Here is a 20594-nt window from a genome sequence, read left to right on the forward strand (position 1 = left end):
TCGATTGTGTCCGACAGGGACCCGAGGTTTATGTAGTCCTTCTGGAAGAGCTTACATGCAGCCATGGGGAAAAATTGCTGTTCAGCACAGCTTTTCACCTGCAGACAGATGGCCAGACTGAGCGAGTGATTCAAATTTTTGAGGATTTGCTGAGAGCCTGTATGATTGATTTTTAGGGGACATGGGAGTCTAAGATACCTCTAGTGGAGTTTACCTACAACAACAGCTTCCAATCATCTATAGGTATGGCTCCCTACGAGGCTTTGTATGGAAGAAAGTGCAGATCACCGGTTCATTGGGATGAAATTGGTGAGAGAGCAGATCTTGGCCGAGAGATAGTTCAGCAAACTGCAGATGTGGTGGTCAAAATTAGAGATAGAATGAAGACCGCCCAGAGTCGCCAAAAGAGTTATGCTGATAAGAGAAGGAGAGATCTCGAGTTTGCCGTTGGTGATCACGTTTTTGTAAAGATAGCACCCATGAAGGGCGTTATGAGATTTGGGAAGAGAGGCAAGCTGAGTCCGAGGTTTTTTGGACCGTTAGAGATTTTGGACAGAGTTGGGACATTAGCTTACCGAGTAACCCTCCCGCCGAATCTGGCTGGGGTACACAATGTGTTCCATGTTTCTATGCTGAGGAAGTATCTAGCCAATCCTTCGCATGTTCTGAGCTACGAGCCGTTACAGTTGACTCCAGATCTATCTTATGAGGAAAGACCCGTCCAAATCCTAGACAGACAGGAGCGAAGACTTCGGAACAAGGTGACTAAGCTAGTCAAAGTCCGGTGGCTAAACCAATCAGTGGAAGAGGCCACGTGGGAGTCACAGGCAGATATGAGACTTCGCTACCCGGAGGTGTTTGGTAAGACTTAATTTCGAGGACGAAATTTATATAAGTGGGGGAGGAACTGTAAAGCCCAAATTTAGTACGCGTATAACCCATGCATTTATTTAATTATTAAATCATTTAATTAATTTTAAATGAGTTTTAGCCATGCATGATTTATGAAAATGCATTAGTTTAAAATGTTTATGTTTATGTGATGCACGTTAAAAATGTTTCAGGCGATTATTCGAGGCGGGATGGAGGAAAAGACCCGGTGACGATTTTTGGCAATTTACAATGCGGTATTTTATTTTAAGTTAAGGATGGGGCATTTTTAATGAATTTAATATGTTGTTAGTATTTTAAAGCCAAATTTAATTATTAGGTGAATTTTAGAATTTAAAACTTTTAAAATTGGTGTGTAATTATGTTAATTGAAGAGTTTGATTAAATTAGTGTGTGTTAACATTTAATTAGTATTTTAAATAGTTAATTTAGCTAGACTTTCTCCTAATTATCATACACACACACGTTTTCTACACTCACACTGTGGGGACCCGGGCTCTAACTCGATTATCTTTGAGATTAACTTGATCTTTGTTAAAAAATGTGGGTCAAAAATTTGCTTTTTAACATACTACACATACATAAGATTTATTGCACTTCATTAAAAGCAAATACATGTCTTGTTTCATTCATACAATCAAACTAGTGTTTAAAAATATTAATACATGGCTAATACAACAACTAGTTCTTCTGCTACGCCCGTGATCACCACGCTATCAACTCTCAATCATCCTCGTCTCGACCATGATCCTGCCCCACCTGTTGTTATGCACACATACAGACACAACAACAGCCGGAAACTCCGGTGAGAATAAATCCCAGTATAAAACAATGTATACATGCATATACACACTATAGATCATGAACATGCTATCATGAATGTAAACAATAGGAATATGTTCCATAGTCTATGAAACACAACTAATCTAAATCAGGCAACGTAAATCAAACTCATATTTTTGACTCGACTCTAAGTCTAGGGATCCCGGTGTGAATAAGACGTAACAAGTCTCCCACCTACTCTCCCAATCGGGGTGGAGGTACGTCTTATTCCCAGACTTCGGTCGTCTGTATCGAATGTCTACAATAGGAGTGAATCTTCTCCTACGCCCATCGACACAACCGAACATCCGGCTTGGCTAATCTACCAAGGACTCTCCTATCTCAATGCTTTAAGATAAATCAATAAATAAAGCATAACAAGGTAATAATCATCCAGTATGTGATTTAGGAAAACTCCAGTCGAATCTAGCTCGAGTTGTATATTCCCGAATCAACATTGAATTATACCTTTCGTTGTACAGTATTTGTCGTAGTCGAAGTTTCGATGTCGAATCTGATAATATCAACTCTGAAATGGCAATATATAGATATAATCTATCAAGACACAACTCAAAGCAAATCTTGTACAACTCATTATTCAATCTCAATACAATTCGACGGCATAATGGCGTGATTTCTCAATACCGATCAACTCAAATCGCAACATAATCCATATTACAACTCACAACCATCACAATCTATATATCAAGATCTCAAAAGCTGCATAATTTCCATCCAATACATGCTGGAATTTCATATAAATTGCATACGATATCATTTCTTCGATCCGGTATCGAATATAAGATTACCACTATCATACCAACACATAATAGGAATCATATCACAATTTCCCCAACATCTAATCTTCAAACCATGCTGAAATGTAAAGAAACTTACATCCTTTTGAAGCTTATGGAATGAAGAGCATGAATCTATATTCGGATCGAAAGTTGGATGGTTAGATCTTGCCTACCTAAATTTCTAAGGGATAAAGAAGCTTGAGAATAGCTATGGAGTTCTTTCGGTACTTTGCTACTGAATCTCTGAAGAAATGAAGACAATTGATAAATATATCTTGCATGCCATATCATACGTGTCTTCCTCTAAATTTTCGTGCATTACAATCGGCGCTCGGGCGGTAGAACTTCACCGCTCGGGCGCGAGATGTTCTGTCCGCGCACAATCTTTGTTCTACATTGGCGCTCGGGCGGCCAAAAGTTACCGCTCGGGCGCGGCATGTTCTGTTCGAATGCTACACTTAGCATGCACTGGCGCTCGGGCGGTCGTTTCCTACCGCTCGGGTGCCAACTTTTCTGTCCGAGGCTTCTTGCCATTATATTTCTTCACTTTTCCTTTCCTTCCTCATGCCTCCATTAACAATAATAATTCAAAAGAGTGTTATCAAATTTCAGGCCTTACACACACACTTACACACTTTTACACACACTAAATAACGCCTAAACTCACACACTCACTACACATTCAAATTTTTATTCAATTTGAGAAAGAAAACCTAGGTTCCTAAGAACCCTAGCAGCCACCCCACTCCTCCATTGCAATTCCAGCAACTTTCGCTGGTTTACTTAAAAGAAAAATCGAGCCAAGTCGTCTCGTATCAACCCTCGCGCCATCTCCGCTTCGGTATCGCCGTTTCGGTAAAGTTTATCAGCAAAGGCACGTATAACCTCTCTTTTGTTGCGTCGATCATGTCATATTATGCGTTGCGTTATTTTATGCATAAAATTCATGTGTGATTTTCATAGTTTGAGCGGATAATTGATTGGATCGATTTTGAAGAAAAATTTTTAGATCTAAATCCAGGTTTTACTGTTCTTCTTGAAACTGCAAATTTTTGGTCGAGATTTTACGAAAACGTTTAACACAAAAAATGTATAACTTTTTGATATCTTCGATTTGATATATGATTCAAAATTTTTGGACAAAAATTGAGCGAGTTATGGTGTTTTGTGTGGGACTGCTCAAACTGCGTTTTCAGAAAATTATGATGTTGATGTGTTCTTGAAGTTTAATAGTTGCAGGCTTCGTTGAGAATCAACGGATGATCGTTGCGGCGTCTAGGTATATTTAGCATGACGTTGGGATGTATATTGGGTTGTCGTTTCACGTCGTTAGGCTCTTGGGAGAACGAGTAGTCGTGTAAACCATTTTCTGTCAACGGTTTTGTTTATAGAGTATTGAGTTATTTGGGACATGTGGTTGCGTTGGGGGCAACCGTATAGGTTCGGCTCATTGATGTAGTATCCTAAGATGGCCTCGTGGTGTCGATTCATGGTCCGTTCGATCGAGTCTAGACTGTTAAGCAAAACCTGTTCAGAATTTTCGTATGTTGGCTTGTCCTGCAGGTACACGGACCCATGGACGGACCCTGGCACGGGGTCCGTGCCTTTGTTTCCTTCGAGTAGCCATTTTTGCGAGCTGACACGGACCAAAGCATGGGGTCCGTGTCTTTGTTTATTTTCGGTGTCAAAATTTGCGAAGCTACTCGGACCCCTACACAGACCCTAGCACGGGTCCGTGTCCTTCCTTCTTTCTGGTAGGTCTTTTAGCGAACCTACACGGACCCATACACGGACCCGAGCACGGGGTCCGTGCACTCACGTTTTTGGGAAAAGTTTAATGTTCGCTTTGGGGTTTGATGTCATGGTTTAGTGCAAGGATTATCAAGGTCGAGTCATAGGAAATTTTAGAATGTCCTAAGAAATGATTGAGTTTGAGAGTAAGCATGATACTTACGTCCAAGCTATGCAAGTTAAGTATGCAATTTCATGTTAGTATGTGCAGCAGCGGCCCAGTCGAAGTCCAACGAATCCCTCAACGCCAAGTAAGTATGTTCGACATGCAAAGAAAATATTTTCAAGTTTTTGAGGTTTGCTAATTGTCTTGTGACCAAATTATGTTTTGGATTGGAAAGCGTTAAATTATGAACGAGGACCAATCCGCCCGTTAAATTATGAACAGGGAGCTCATGTATGTGGCAGTGGATAAGTCCCTGTCATCCCAGTACTGTGGTTAGTCTGATCAGGCGGTTATGTTATGGGTCCCTTGCTTTGAAACATATCTCTACGAAAAATGATGAAGTTATGTATGTTCAAGTATGTTCAAGTATGTAAGCATGTTAAGAAAGTTTATGTTGACGGCACGTCTAATTATGTGCGTACGTATGTTCAAGTTCATTTTGCAAGTTCAAGTTTCAAGTATGTATGTCCTATTTTAAAGTTGCATGTGGTTTTATTATGTATTACTTGCTATTCTAGTTTATACGTGTTGAGTCTTTAGACTCACTAGACTTGATCGATGCAGGTGAGGATGTCTATGAGGAGACAGGAGGTGGCGACCAAGGAGCAGGCTTGGACTGAGCGGGAGGCTAAACTCGAGGACCGCCCACGTCCTTTTTAATATTTTTATGCAAGTTTAAATTCACTCTGATTTACGTTTTGATGCAAGATGGGTTGAACAAGCTTTTCTTTTAACAATATTTTTATTGGTGATGGGTGACTCCAAAGATATTTTATGAATGATGAGTTTACGACCGTATGAATGTGTAAATTTAAGAAAAATTTTAATTTTTCCGCAAATTTTAACTAGAAAAAGTACGGTACGTCACAAAAATAATAATAGAAATAAAAGCTGTGATTAATGATAATTGCTTATATTTTTCAAGCTATAGATGATTGCAAAATTCTAAGTTGAGAGCTATCGAATTGTGAGTTTGTTTTCATGAATAGATCACTAAATCAAGTTGTCCATACTTTAGCTAGAATCATTGCTTTTATTCTGAATTTGTCTATCTCATATATTTATTTTTGTGCAACTCTTTATTCGAATTAGTAATATCTCTATTTCAATTTTTTTTTAAAGAAAAAGTAGTGTATGTCTCGAACAATTTTGTCACATTTGAACTAATCATAACAAAACATTATTTGAGAATGTAGAAGCCAATACAGATATTTCTTAAATTTAAAATACATGTAATTCATTGCTTGTATTTGTATTCACACAATACTTTTTATGATTACATAAGTTGATAGATAGTTCTCGGATACTCCTATTTATATTGACTTCGTATGTCCAGTGTTGTAAGGTCCAAAATTAAGACGATGTAATTCAACTGCATGCAAATCTAGAGAATATGAAAATGGTTAATTAAATGATTTTAATTGCTAAATCGATTATGTGATATGTTTATGTGACGTTTTAGTAGTTTTTCTACTTACATGCGTTAAAATGTATTTTTAAGGGTTATTCGAGTTGCGATCGAGGAACGAAGACCGAGGGTTGAAAATGAAAAATGTTTTTATTAAATAATTGTTTTTAATTATTTAAAATATGATTGATGCTTTTTATTATTTTTTTAAAATAAGCGGTTTTGAAGTGATTTTATACGCCGGGACGTAATTTTTAGCGGTGTTGGCTTTTCAACAAAAATACGAACATTTTGAAAACTCGGCTAATAATTTCACCAACTTTTCTACACGAAATGTTTTAAACATACACTAATGAGCTTAATGGGCCCATTGTACCATGCTAATGGGCCTAAGCTATCCATTAGTGTTTTTTTATTGATTAATTAAACCTAAACCCTTAAATATAAAGCAACTCACGCCCACCCTAGCACTAAAAATTCAGAACACTTTCCTTCATACAACACGGCACACACGATTTTTACAAGAGGGAAGCATCGAATTTTAGCAAGGAAATTCAGCCAAGGTTGTTCGTCGTTGTTTTTCGCATCGTCAACGGATTGTCGTGCGTTAAATACGCAAAGGTACGCCATATTTCTTTTCTTTTCTCATCTATCACACCCTAATATATATTTGATCATGAATTGCATGGAAAACAAGTTACACTTTTATTTATTTTCTTTTTATGCATAAACAAGGGTTTTTGAAGCATGTTTTTTAGCCAAAACTTGATGTATATGTACATGAAGGGGCTATCATGGTTAGGGAAGGTTTAAAGGTCGTTTTTACACCTGAAAAGTGTCCTAGGATGCACATTAAAATGTTGTACATGAATTGAAAGAAACTAGAACCAAACTTCACGTGTTGTGTAATAGGGCTCGATTAAAAGAAAACCATGGTGCATAGCTCGGCTTGGGTGCGATCAGGGCTGGGATGGGCCATGGTTGGGTCAGAGAAGGAGTCTTAGCCATGCTAGGACTCGAGCATATCGGCTGTGAAGGAGTCCTAGCTCTTCCCGAGCCAAGGCGCGACGGCGTGTTGCTGCTGCGCAGGGAGTTTGTGGCTCGGCCAGGGGGTTAAGGCTGGGCTAGGCTAGGTCTATAGGGTCCTAAGAGGGTGCACAAGGGTCTGGGTCAGGGGTTGGCTCGGTGGTTAGGGTCCTAGGCGAGTTTGAAGAGTCCTAAGGCAAGAAGGGTTCTCGGCCGTTGCTTCCTGTTGGTGCAGGGGGCTTCGGTTGGGGCTAGGGTCAAGTCGTAGGGGTCCAGTTGGTCCGTGAGGGTCCAAGGGAGGTCTGGTCCAAAGATGGCTCGGGGTGGCTCGGAGAAAAAGTGAGAATGGTTCAAGGTGTCCTAGTTGGGTTCGAAACTTAGGGTTTGATGGTTTAAAGTTTGAAACATGGCTCAACGGGGCCCGAGTCAAGGTTCACAAGAGCTAATTAAATATAAAAAGTCTAAGTTTTTAATTTGAAATTTTTATATTAAAGTTTTAATTAATTCGGGATTAAAACGCCGTAAAAACGAATAATTAAGGATTAATTGAAAAGTCTAGTATTTAAGCTAAATAAAATTATGAGAAAATTAATTTAAGCTTAAATAATTATTTGGGACATGTTAGAGTCAATGAAATTAAGAAAAAGTCAAATTCGAGTATTTTTACGTCTAGGGATAAAACGATAATTTTACACCCAAAAATTAGTAAGCGTCATGGCAGTGTCCTGAATGCTGTTTTATATGCTAATATGATTATTTTAAATATTTAGGAATTTATATATGTTAAAATATGATTTTTTTAAAAATGTTTATGGATTTTTATGATTTAATATGAACATTTAAAAGATATGTTGCATACTTAGTTAAAAAAAACCATATTATATGCATGTTTTTATCAAGTGATGGAAATACGAAATGTTGAAGGATGTGAAGGGAATGTGACTAATACGATGATATGTGGAAGATATCGTGAGGTTGAAAGTCCAGTGGGAGCCCGACGATCGTATTTCCATTTATACGAATATGATGATATGTTAATACGTTGGCCAATGCTCAGTTGACGGGTGAGAGTGTTGATGATGTCCCCGCCGTCTAGTACTGTGGTTATATGTAGATGAATCCATCGTCTAATACGAATACGAATACGAGTCACAATCAACGATCTGAATTCAACAAACACGAATATGAATATGAATATGAATATGAATATGTTTATGATGAATATGAATATGAATATGTTGATATGAAAATGTTTATGAAAAAGTTTATGTTTAAATTTTATGCATTATTATGAAAATGTTATTTTGAGTACAAATATTTTTCACTGTTGTGTGTGACTTGTATGTGTATTATTTGTTATCAAGATTATGGTGTGTTGAGTCTTTAGACTCACTAGGTGTGATTGATGCAGGTGATTATGATAATAATGTTAATGGAGGTCTTGATGGTTGACTTTGCTGGACTGAAGGTGCACATAACTCGAGGACGAACGCTAGACCCGAGGACGAACGCTAGTTTTCCGCACTAGTTTATGATTATGATTTATGTTAAAGATATTTTTTCGACAATTTATTTATGTTAATGAGTGGTTTGAGAGGTTTTTGAGAGATTGATAGTATGGGCTACACTTTTCAAATTATTGCTTTTTAGGTTTGATAAAATGTTGGATGATTTTATGTTTAAACTATTTCCTTTGATTTTCAAATACTAGTTGGTTGTTTTATTTTAAAAATTGTGTCAAAAATATTTTTATGTGCATGTGTATATTCGGACGATTTAAATTATGAGTGTTTTAAAAAAAATAATTCTATTACTTTTTAACAAAACGAGTAGTAGACGTTTCAGTTGGTATCAGAGCAATGGTTCTGTAAAGGGTTGTGCCACCATCAGTGTCGGGAAGCTCAGTCGTCATGCCTCAATTTGTAAGTTTACACGCTTTATATGACTTTTATGTTGTTACCTGCGTGATTGCATGAAATATATGTTTATGTCACATGTTTAATAAGCTATATAGAAATATATGATTCATATGTTTAAAATTGCAAAAAATGAATAAGGATATGTTGCATGATTAGAAAACTTAGATTTAAATGCATGTTGGTTACGTTAGAATTTGGAAAACATTCAGATATTATGCCTCCTAGACGCGCTCCTATCGATAGCAACAGTTACAGCAGGCACCTAGGCCACAGCATGATGTGTATGATCAGTTCCGGAGGCTAGGGCCGAAGGAATTTTCTGGCACCACCGATCCCGTTGCTGCTGAGGCTTGGATTCGAGCACTTGAGGTGCATTTTCGCTACTTAAATATGGGGGATGATGATCGTGTGAGGTGTGATACTTACATGTTTAGGGATGACGCTTCTTTATGGTGGGAAGGAGCCGAGCATGGTATTAATCTTGCTACACTTACTTGGGCTCGTTCAACGAGATATTCTACGAGAAATATTTTACTGCTTATGTTAGAGGGCGATTAAAGAGGGAATTTATGACTCTCCGTCAGGGAGACGCTTCTGTTGCTGAATTTGTGAAGAAATTTGATAGGGATTGTCACTTTATACCCCTTATTGCGAGGAATGCTACGAAGAAGCTTAGACACTTCATGGATGGTCTACGACCTACCATACGAAATAACGTGATGATGATGCGTCCTTTGGATTATGCTACTGCTAATACTTATGCATTTCAATCAGATCAATCTTTGAAGGACATCAAGTTTGAGATGCAGCGCAAGAGACAGCAACACTAAAATAATAATCAGCGAAACAAGAAGCCATATACGGGTCCTCCTAGACCTCAAGGGCCTCAAAAGCCCCAAGGTCAAGTCAAGAAGCAAGGACCGCAAAAGCCTCCACAACATGCAGCACCAAAACCTGCAGAGGGACTATCATGCAAGAAGTACAATCCCCTGCATTATGGACAGTGCGTGTGGGGTACTACTAAGTGCTTCATATGCAAAGAAGAAGGGCACTAGGCTGCTAATTGCCCGAAGAAGAATGCACCTACTGTGGGGAGAGCATATGTTATGAATGCAGAGGAAGCGGAAGAGGAGCCAAACACGACTCTTGTCACAGGTAACTTAGTCATTTAACATTTTTATATTGCTTTTATTTCATGAAATGTTAAATTGGTTATCAGAATTGAATTGGAAACAAGAATAACCTAGGAGAAATTAGGTTGAATGCTCTACCTTAGTTGAAAATCAAGACATGATTTTTGAAACCATACAATTAGTATTGATTTTTGAGCCATATTTTATGCAAAGGATGAAATAATTCCAAATAAAAAGTTTTAGGACCAAAAATTTAAAGAAAAATCATAACTAAGGGTTTGAATAGGGGTTCGAAATTTTTGAGGGTCTAAAGTGCAATTTCCGAAAGTTAAGGGACCTAATTGAGATTTTCGAAAAGTTAAAGGACTTAGTTGCAAAAAATCCTAAAAGTTTAGGGACCTAAATGCAATTACCAAATTCTTAAGGATAAAAAATGTAATTTTTGAAATTTAAGGGACCAAAATGTAAATTTTCGAAAATATAAGGATCAAATTGCAAATACTTGGAAATTTGGGGACTAAAATGCAAATTTCGAAAAATTGAAGTCCTAAAACACAATTTTTCAAGAAATGCTTAATTTCAACCCGTAATCTTCACATAACTTTGGGGAAATTAATGATAGAAATTCTTATAGCTTAAACACGAAAAGATCGAAAATACAATTTCGTCGCAGGGAGGATTATCATTCAAGGTGTAGCAACCTATGCACTGCTAGATTCGGGAGCTACACATTCTTTCATATCGGAAACCTTCATCAAACGACTGAATATTATTTCTGAAGATATGAGTTTGGGTTTCAAAGTTTCTATTCCTTCCGTTGATCAAATGCTCACGTCTAAAATTGTCAAGAATCTGGAGCTTCATTTATTCAAAGATGTGGTTCAGGCAGATCTTATTGTGCTTCTTATGCCTGAATTTGATATAATACTTGGTATAGATTGGTTATCAGTGAATGGAGCTTCGATTTATTTTCGTCATCGATAAGTGTCTATTCGAACGCCTAGTGGTAAATCTTTTGTATTTGAGGCGACGAGAAACAAGCAAATGCCGCACATTATCTCTTGTCTATGTACGAGGAAGCTTATGAGACATGGATGCCAATCTTTTCTAGCATGTGTCACTACCGCACATGCTCCTATCAGTCAGAAGTTGGAGGATGTTGAGATTGTCAAAGACTTTCCTAGCGTCTTGCCCGATGACGTTTCTAGCATTCCACCCGATCGTGAGGTGGAGTTTTCTATTGAGTTAATGCCGGGCACAATGCCTATGTCGAAAGCACCTTATCTTCTAGCACCTGCCGAAATGAAAGAATTAAAAGATCAAATCCAAGAATTGCTAGACAAGGGTTTTATTCGCCTTAGTTATTCTCCATGGTGCGCACCGGTATTATTTGTGAAGAAGGAAGATGGTAGTATGCGACTCTGTATCGATTATCGAGAGCTAAAGAGAGTCATTATCAAGAATAAGTATCATCTACCAAGAATCGAAGATTTATTTGATCAATTGCAAGGAGCATCGATATTCTCGAAAATTTATCTTCGTTCTGGATACCATCAGTTGAAAGTGAAAGAGTCTTATGTTCACAAGACAGCGTTTCGAACTAGGTATGGGCACTATGAGTTCATGGTCATGCCATTTGGATTGACCAATGCGCCAGCGATCTTCATGGATCTCATGAATCGCGTATTTCAGTCGTATCTGGACCAATTCGTCATAGTCTTCATTGATGATATATTGATCTATTCCAAGAGAAAAGAGAAGCATATTCGTCATTTGAAGACATCACTGCAAGTATTGCAAGATAGAAAGTTGTATGCCAAATTCAGCAAGTGCGAGTTTTGGCTTGATAGAGTGGCTTTCTTAGGCCACATCATTTCTAGTGATGGCGTTGAAGTTGATCCGTGTAAATTTGAGGCATTGAGAGAGTGGCCAGTACCGAAGAGCGTCACCGAGATTCACAGTTTCTTGGGACTAGCTTGATATTATCGCAAATTTATTCAGGGATTCTCATCTATAGCGGTACCCATGACCGCCTTGATAAAGAAGAATGAAAAATTTGTATGGGGTTCCGAATATCAAGACGGTTTTGATAATTTGAAGCAAGCCTTAATATCAGCGCCAGTGTTAGCTATGCCATCGGGGCAAGGAGAGTATGTCCTATACACCGACGCTTCTAAACTTGTTTTGGGTTCAGTCCTGATACAAAATGACCTAGTTATAGCCTATGCGTCGAGACAGCTGAAAATTCACGAGAAAAACTACCCTACTCATGATCTTGAGCTTGCAGCGGTAGTTTTTGCATGAAGATTTGGAGACATTACTTGTATGTGGAGAAGTGAAAAATATTCACCGATCATAAAAGTTTGAAATACTTCTTCACCCAAAAAGAATTGAATATGCGACAGCGGAGATGGCTAGAGTTAGTGAAAGACTACGACTGTGAGATTAGCTATCATCCGGGAAAAGCTAATGTTGTGGCAGACGCATTGAGTCGAAAAGCAGCAGTTATCACTCAATTATCGTTCGAAAGACCGTTGCAGTCTGAGATATAGTGGTTTGAGCTTACAGTATATGCTAGGGGCGAGGCCCCTAACCTTGCCACATTAACAGTACAGTCGACTTTGAGAGATAGAATCCGTGAGGGACAGTCCACTGATGAGCAATTGCAGAAATGGAGAGCAAGAGATGAAGCCAAGGGCCGGAAGTTATATTCTGAGGTGGATGATATAGTTCGTTATCGAGATCGTTTGTGGGTTCTTAGTGACGATTCATTGAGGGATCTCATTAAGATGTACAAAAATCTGCAGTTATTATATTGGTGGCCAGGCATGAAGAGAGATATTATGCGATTTATATCCGAGTTTTTTACATGTCAACAAGTCAAACCAGAGCATCAGAGACCAGCGGAAAAGCCTAAGCCACTTCCTATTCTCGAGTGGAAATGAGAGAATATCACTATGGACTTCGTTGTGAGATTGCCAAAGACTATTAAGGGATTCAATGCCATATGGGTGATAGTGGATCGTCTTACGAAATCAGTGCATTTTCTACCTATTAAAACGACCTTCACCATGATTCAGTATGCAGAGTTATACATTCGAGAGATAGTTCGTCGACATGGGATTCCTGTATCTATTGTTTCTGACAGAGATCCGATATTTACGTCATCTTTCTAGAAGAGTCTACATGCAGCGATGGGGACCAAGTTATTATTCAGTACATCATTCCATCCTCAAACTGATGGTCAGTCCGAAAGAGTTATTCAAATTTTAGAAGATCTACTGCGAGCTTGTGTGATCGATTTTCAAGGCAGTTGGGAACCGAAATAACCTCTAGTGGAGTTCACCTACAATAATAGCTATCAATCATCGATTGGGATGGCTCCGTTTGAGGCACTTTATGGAAGGAAATGTATATCTCCTATTCGTTGGGACGAGGTTGGTGAAAGAAGCGAGATTGGTCCGGATGTGATTGAAGAGACTGCCGAGCTTGTAGTCAAAATTCGTGAGAGAATGAAGATTGCACAAAGCCGACAAAAGAGTTATGCTGACAAGAGACGAAAGGACTTAGAGTTTACATTGTGAGACCACGTATTTGTGAAAATAGAACCTATGAAAGGTGTTATGCGTTTTGGCAAGAAAGGCAAGCTTAGTCCAAGATTTATAGGTTCATTTGAGATTTTGGAGAGAATTGGAACACTAGCCTATAGAGTGGCATTGCCACCGATGCTTTCAGGAGTTCACAATGTGTTCCATATCTCTATGCTGCGAAAGTACATGTCGAATCTATCACATGTGCTTCATGAACCTCTGCGATTTACTTTAAATATGACTTATAAAGAAAGACCTGTCCAAATCTTGGAAAGGCAATGGTCAAGGTCAAGTGGCTAAATCACTCGGAAGAAGAAGCTATTTGGGAAACCGAAAGGGACTTGAGGAGTCACTACCCAGAGCTATTCGGTAAGTTCTAATTTCGAGGACGAAATTTTATTTAAGGAGGGGAGGAATTTTAAGGTCCAAAATTAAGACGATGTAATCTAACTACATTCAAATCTAGAGAATATGAAAATGTTTAATTAAATGATTTTAATTGCTAAATCGATTATGTGACATGTTTATGTGATGTTTTTGTAGTTTTCTACTTACATGCATTAAAATATATTTTTAAGGGTTATTCGAGTTGTGATCGAGAAACGGAGACCGATTGCTAAAAATGAAAAATGTTTTTATTAAATAATTGTTTTTAATTATTTAAAATATGATTGATGCTTTTTTTTATTTTTTAAAAATAAGCGGTTTTGAGATAATTTTATACGCCTGGACGTAATTTTTAGCGGTGTTGGCTTTTCAACAAAAAAACTAACGTTTTGACGACTCGGCTAATAATTTGACAAACTTTTCTACACGAAATGTTTTAAACATGCACTAATGGGCTTAATGGGTCCATTGTACCCTGATAATCAGCCTAAGCTATCAATTAGTGCTTTTTTATTGATTAATTAAACCTAAACCCTACCCTTAAATATAAAGAAACTCACGCCCACCCTAGCACTCAAAATTCAGAACACTTTCCCTCATAAAACGCGGCACACATGCTTTTTACAAGTGGGAAGCGTCGAATTTTAGCAAGGAAATTCAGCCAAGGTCGTTCGTCATCGTTCTTCGCATCGTCAACGGATTGTCGTGCGTTAAATATGCAAAGGCACGCCATATTTCTTTTCTTTTCTCATCTATCACACCCTAATATGTATTTGATCATGAATTGCATGGAAAACAAGTTACACTTTTATTTATTTTGGTTTTATGCATAAACATGAGTTTTTTGAAGCATGTTTTTGAGCCAAAACTTGATGTATATGTACATGAAGGGGTTTCCATGGTTAGGGAAGGTTTAAGGGTCATTTTTACACCAGAAAAGTGTCCTAGGATGCACGTTAAAAGGCTGTACACGAATTGAAAGAAACTGAAACCAAACTTCACGAGTTGTGTCATAGGGCTCAGTTAAAAGAGAACCATGGTGCATGGCTCGGCTTGGGTGCAATCAGGGCAGGTATGGGCCATGGTTGGGTCAGGGAAGGAGTCCTAGCCATGCTGGGACTCGAGCATATCGGCTGGGAAGGAGTCCTAGCAAGCTAGGACTCTTCCCGAGCCAAGGCACGACGGTGTGCTGCTGCTGCTGCGCAGGGAGTTTGTGGCTCGGCCAGGGGCTTAAGGCTGGGCTAGGCTAGGTTGCTAGGGTCCTAAGAGGGTGCATAAGGGTCTGGGTCAGGGGTTGTCTTGGTGGTTAGGGTCCTAGGCGAGCTCGAAGAGTCCTAAGGCAAGAAGGGTTCTCGGCTGCTGCTTGCTGTTGGTGCAGGGGGCTTCGGTTGGGGCTAGGGTCAAGTCCTATGGGTCCAGTAGGTCCGTGAGGGTCCAGGGGAGGTCTGGTATGAAGATGGCTCGGGCTTGGCTCGGTGAAAAAGTGAGAATGGTTCGAGGTGTCCTAGTTGGGTTCGAAACTTAGGGTTTGATTGTTTAAAGTTTGGAACATAGCACAACGAATCTCGAGTCATGGTTCACGAGGGCTAATTAAATATAAAAAGTCTAAGTTTTTAATTTGAAAATTTTATATTAAAGTTTAAATTCATTCGGGAATAAAACACTGTAAAAACGAATAATTAAGGATTAATTGAAAAGTCTAGTATTTAAGCTAAATAAAATTATGGGAAAATTAAAGCTTAAATAATTATTTGGGACATGTTAGAGTCAATAGAATTAAGAAAAAGTCAAATTCGAGGATTTTTACGTCTAGGGGTAAAACGATAATTTTACACCTGAAAATTAGTAAACATCACGGAAGTGTCCTGAATGCTGTTTTATATGCTAATATGATTATTTTAAATATTTAGGAATTTTTATATGTTATAATATGATTTTTTAAAATTTTTATGGATTTTTATGATTTAATATGGACATTTAAAAGATATGTTGCATGATTGGTTTAAAAGAAAAACGATATTATATGCATGTTTTTATCAAGTGATGGAAATACGAAATGTTGAAGGATATGAAGGGATTGTGACTAATACGATGATATGTTGGAGATATTGTGAGAGTGAATGTCCCAGTGGGAGCCCGACGATCGTATTTTCATTGATAAGAATACAATAATATGTTAATACGTTGGCCAAGGCTCAGTTGACCGGTGAGAGTGTCGCTGATTTCCCCGCCGTCCAGTACTGTGGTTATATGTAGATTGATCCATCACCTAATACGAATACGAGTACGAGTCACAATCAACGATCTGAATTCAACAAACACTAATATGTTTATGATGAATATGAATATGAATATGACTATGTTGATATGAAAATGTTTATGAAATAGTTTATGTTTAAATTTTATACATTATTATGAAAATGTTTTTTTAAGTACAAGTATTTTTCACTGTTGTATGTGACTTGTATGCGTATTATTTGTTATCAAGATTATGGTGTGTTGAGTCTTCAGACTCACTAGGTGTAATTGATGCGGGTGATTATGATAATAATGTTAATGGCGGTATTGATGGTTGACTTTGCTGGACTGAAGGTGCACATAACCCGAGAACCAACGTTAGTTTTCCGTACTAGTTTATGATTATGATTTATATTAAAGATATTTTTACGACAATTTATTTATTTTTATGAATGGTTTGAGAGGTTTTTGAGAGATTGATAATATGAGCTACACTTTTTAAATTATTGCCTTTTAGGTTTGGTAAAAAATGTTGGATGATTTTATGTTTAAACTATTTCCTTTGATTTTCAAATACTAGTTGGTTGTTTTATTTTAAAAATAGTGTCAAAAATATTTTTATGTCATGTGTATATTCGGCCGATTTAAATTATGAGGGTTTTAAAAAAAAATTCTAGTACTTTTTAACAAAACGAGTAGTGGACTTTTTAATTGTAGTTTGCACAAGATTTTTTCGTGTACAAATAAAAAATTTACAGTATTCTTTTAAAAAAAAATAAATGATATCTATACTAAATTATTAAAAGTGAGATCCTTAGAGTAAATACGTTAGAGGAAATCAAAATATTTAATTTCATAATTACTCTTCTTACCTTACTAAAAACTCATAGAAAAAATATAAACAAAACTTCTCTTTTAAATCGAACAACTCTTCTAAATTAAAAATAAATTTATGTTAATTGTTTAATATTATTTGATCAAATTAATAATAATTATAACACATATAATACGTGTTATTTTTTTAGATGATTTTTTTAGCAGTAATAATAAAGTTGGGCACCTTGGTGGGACAATTAAAAAAATAGGATTAATACATAAAAGATTTAAAAAAGAAAGACTCTGACTTTTTTTTTAAAAAAAGGAGGAGTTGACTCTTAATTATTATATTAAACCTTAATTGAACTGTCAACTTAATAAATTAATTGTTCTCTTGTCGTTTTTCTCTTTCTTCTCAGTCGACCCACTTCTTCCTCTTCATTCCCGGGAAATTTGGGTTACCAGCTGTCCAAATGTAAAAACCTCATCTACCACATCAACGGCTGCCAATTACATTAATTAAATAGTGTAAAAACCTCATCTACCACATCAACGGCTGCCGCATTACATTAAAGAGAAGTTGACAATCTGTTGTTCCTCATTCTTCAGATCTAGATCTACATCTATTGCCCGATTCTTCTGTATATGAAGACCAAGTCGTCTCCTTTTGAAGAAAAAACACGGTAAGTTTTCTCCATTTACATTGAACCCCATTCATTGTTTTCTTCGTCTAGCCATCTACCAAAATTAACCTCACCGAAATTTAAGTCTATCGTTGAAGAAGAATTTTTTTTTCCTCAACTTGGCGAGAAGTAGGCCAGTGCTTCAAGTTGAAATTGAACGTGCTGCTTCTGTTGATGTTTTTGATAATGTGCACGAAAGCAATTGCAATTTTATCGAACAGAGATATTTTGATGATTATGTCCACTTGAATATTGTTTCTGGGATGGTAATAACAGCACTGACTTTTTCGACGAAGCACATAACGTGGATGCCATGCATGTGGATCGTAGTAACACAGACGAGTTATATGATGAAGCACGTAATGACGCAAATGAGGTCGAGGCAAATCTTGTTGCAAGTGTTGACGCAAATTTGGTTGCGGATGTGAATATTGATAATGACACATTTTCATTCACCGATGGTTTAAACTTGTTTGTTGGTCAAGAATTTCCAAACCGAGAAGCAGTGAAAAGAGAGATAATTAGAATAAGTTTGGAAGCTTGCTTTGAATTTGAGACGGTTAAAATTAGCCAAAAAGTGTACGCCGTAAAATGTGTAGTGTCTGATTGTAAGTGGAGAATCTGGACCTCAAAGATTAGGAATGGTTCACATGCATTTTCTGTTCGGACATATTGCAATACACACACATGTGGTTTGACTGGGAGACGAAAAAGAATCTGAGGAGCGAGTTCTGCTGTTGTTCGTGATATGTTGGTGGATAATTTCCAAGGTCATCCAGTGCCAATTGTACCAAAAGCGGTGATGGCGATGATGCGCAATAGTATGAATGCTGATATATTATACTTCAAGGCTTGGAAAGGGAAAGAACTAGCAGACAATATGTTGAAAGGTGATCCTACGAAGAGTTTTGCTTTATTGACTTGTTATTTTCACATGGGTGAGCAGATGAATCGAGGAATCATAACAGACATTTTTGTCGACGAGGAAAATCGATTCAAGTATATGTTTCTTGCCTTTGGTGGATGCATCAGAGGATATCGAAGTATGCGGAAAGTTGTATCAATTGATGGTACGTGGTTGAAGGGCAAGTATAATGGTGTTTTAATGGTGGCATCGGCACAAGATGAAAATTATCACCAATTTCCTTTGGCGTGGGGAATCGTAGATGTCGAGTGTACTTCTTCGTGGAGTTGGTTTTTGACGAAGTTGTTAGAAGTAGTACCAGACGAGGATGAATTGGTGATAATTTCAGACAGGCATCGAGGAATCATAAATACGGTTTCTACTGTATATAGAAATGCGCATCATAGTCATTGTACGTGGCATTTATCCCAAAACCTGAAAACTAGATGCAAAAAGAAGGGTGCAACCGAAATGTTTTTGCACATTGCAAAAATTTATAAGCCTTTCGAGTTTTATAATGCAAACAATGAATTTAGGAATAGATATCCCGAGGCAGCGCAATTTTTGGACGAGAGAGATTGTAGAACCCGTAAATTACACTTCGTATAAGCCATGCATAATTCTAGTATTTAAATTAAAATGATTTTATTGCATGAATATTTAAATTCTTTTCGTTAAATTTAATTATTTCATGCAGTAGTTTAGTTGCTTTCCTTTCAGTTAAATAAGCGAGGCCGGACTGGAGTTGGAGTAATGAGATAAATTTTAATAATGAGAAAATATTCTTAGACTTAATTTGAGATAAAGAATAAGTTATTTTAATGAAAAAGAAAGTTTAAGGAATTATTTAATTAATTGGAGATAAATAGTAAATAAATTCTTTTTTTTGTCCAAGAATTTAATTAAAAACCTAAATTAAAATATGTGAGCAATTGAGATAAGATAATCTAGGCTTATTTTATTTAAAAAATTGTAATTTAACATGTTGGTAATTTAATTTAAAGATTTGGCCATGCATGCAAGATAATGCCTATCCTAAACTAATTTATTAATTCACTAAATACATAATTAGTGTTTAAAACTTTAAGGAGATAAAATTCTATAATTAAACAATTTTTCCCTCCATTTATTTTGTAGAATTTCGGCCACCTTAAGGATTTTGATTAAATAAGTTGACAACTCACCATTTTTGAATCCCTTCCATATCCATTCTTGGTAGATAATCCCTTCATTTTTAATCAACAATAATTAATGATTTAAGCAATATCCCACCCCATTTTATTTAGCATAATTTCGGCCACCTTGATAAAAGATTTAAAAATATTTGGCAACTCTGCATCCTTAATTCATTTCCTTATCTTTTCTTGGGAGATAATTCCCTCACCATTTAATCCTCATTAATTATTAATTAAACAATTTTTCTACCTTTAATTGGACATGAGAAAATCGGTCACCACATCATTTAAATCTCCCTCAAATCCCTTGATATCAGCAACTTCCCTTTTCTCTCAACTCAAAAGATAGCAAGATTTATTTCCTCCCATTTATTTTGCAAACTTTTCCTTCACTCACCTAGACATATTTCTCTCCCCCATGCACCACCTTATTTGACCACAACCCTTCACCACCTTCTTCATTCTCCCTAGCACAAAAATTAGGAGATTTGGCAGCTTCCATTCTTTGCCAAGACAACAACAATAGCAAGGTGTCTTCATTTCCGTTGCCGTGTCTCCCGATCCGACGTATTGTGTTGTTTATCGTAAAAACAACTTAAGGCATGTTTATATTATTTATTTGCTCTTCAATCAAGTTAATATCTATTTTTAAACCATTGCATGTGCTTGATCCATGACAAAACCGAAATCATGTCAAGAAACCTTCTAAAATTCTGTGCAGTATGTTTTTGGCTTTCATTTATGTCTCAATGTTTTGGCTTGTTTTGTGGTTCAAGAGGTTGGCTCGATTTCCAAGCACCCAAGGCTGCATCTAGACATGATTTAGATTGTGTTAGAAAGGTTTT

The sequence above is a fragment of the Primulina huaijiensis genome, chromosome 2 (genome assembly GCF_012295235.1).
Source record: "Primulina huaijiensis isolate GDHJ02 chromosome 2, ASM1229523v2, whole genome shotgun sequence".
Lineage (NCBI taxonomy): Eukaryota > Viridiplantae > Streptophyta > Magnoliopsida > Lamiales > Gesneriaceae > Primulina > Primulina huaijiensis.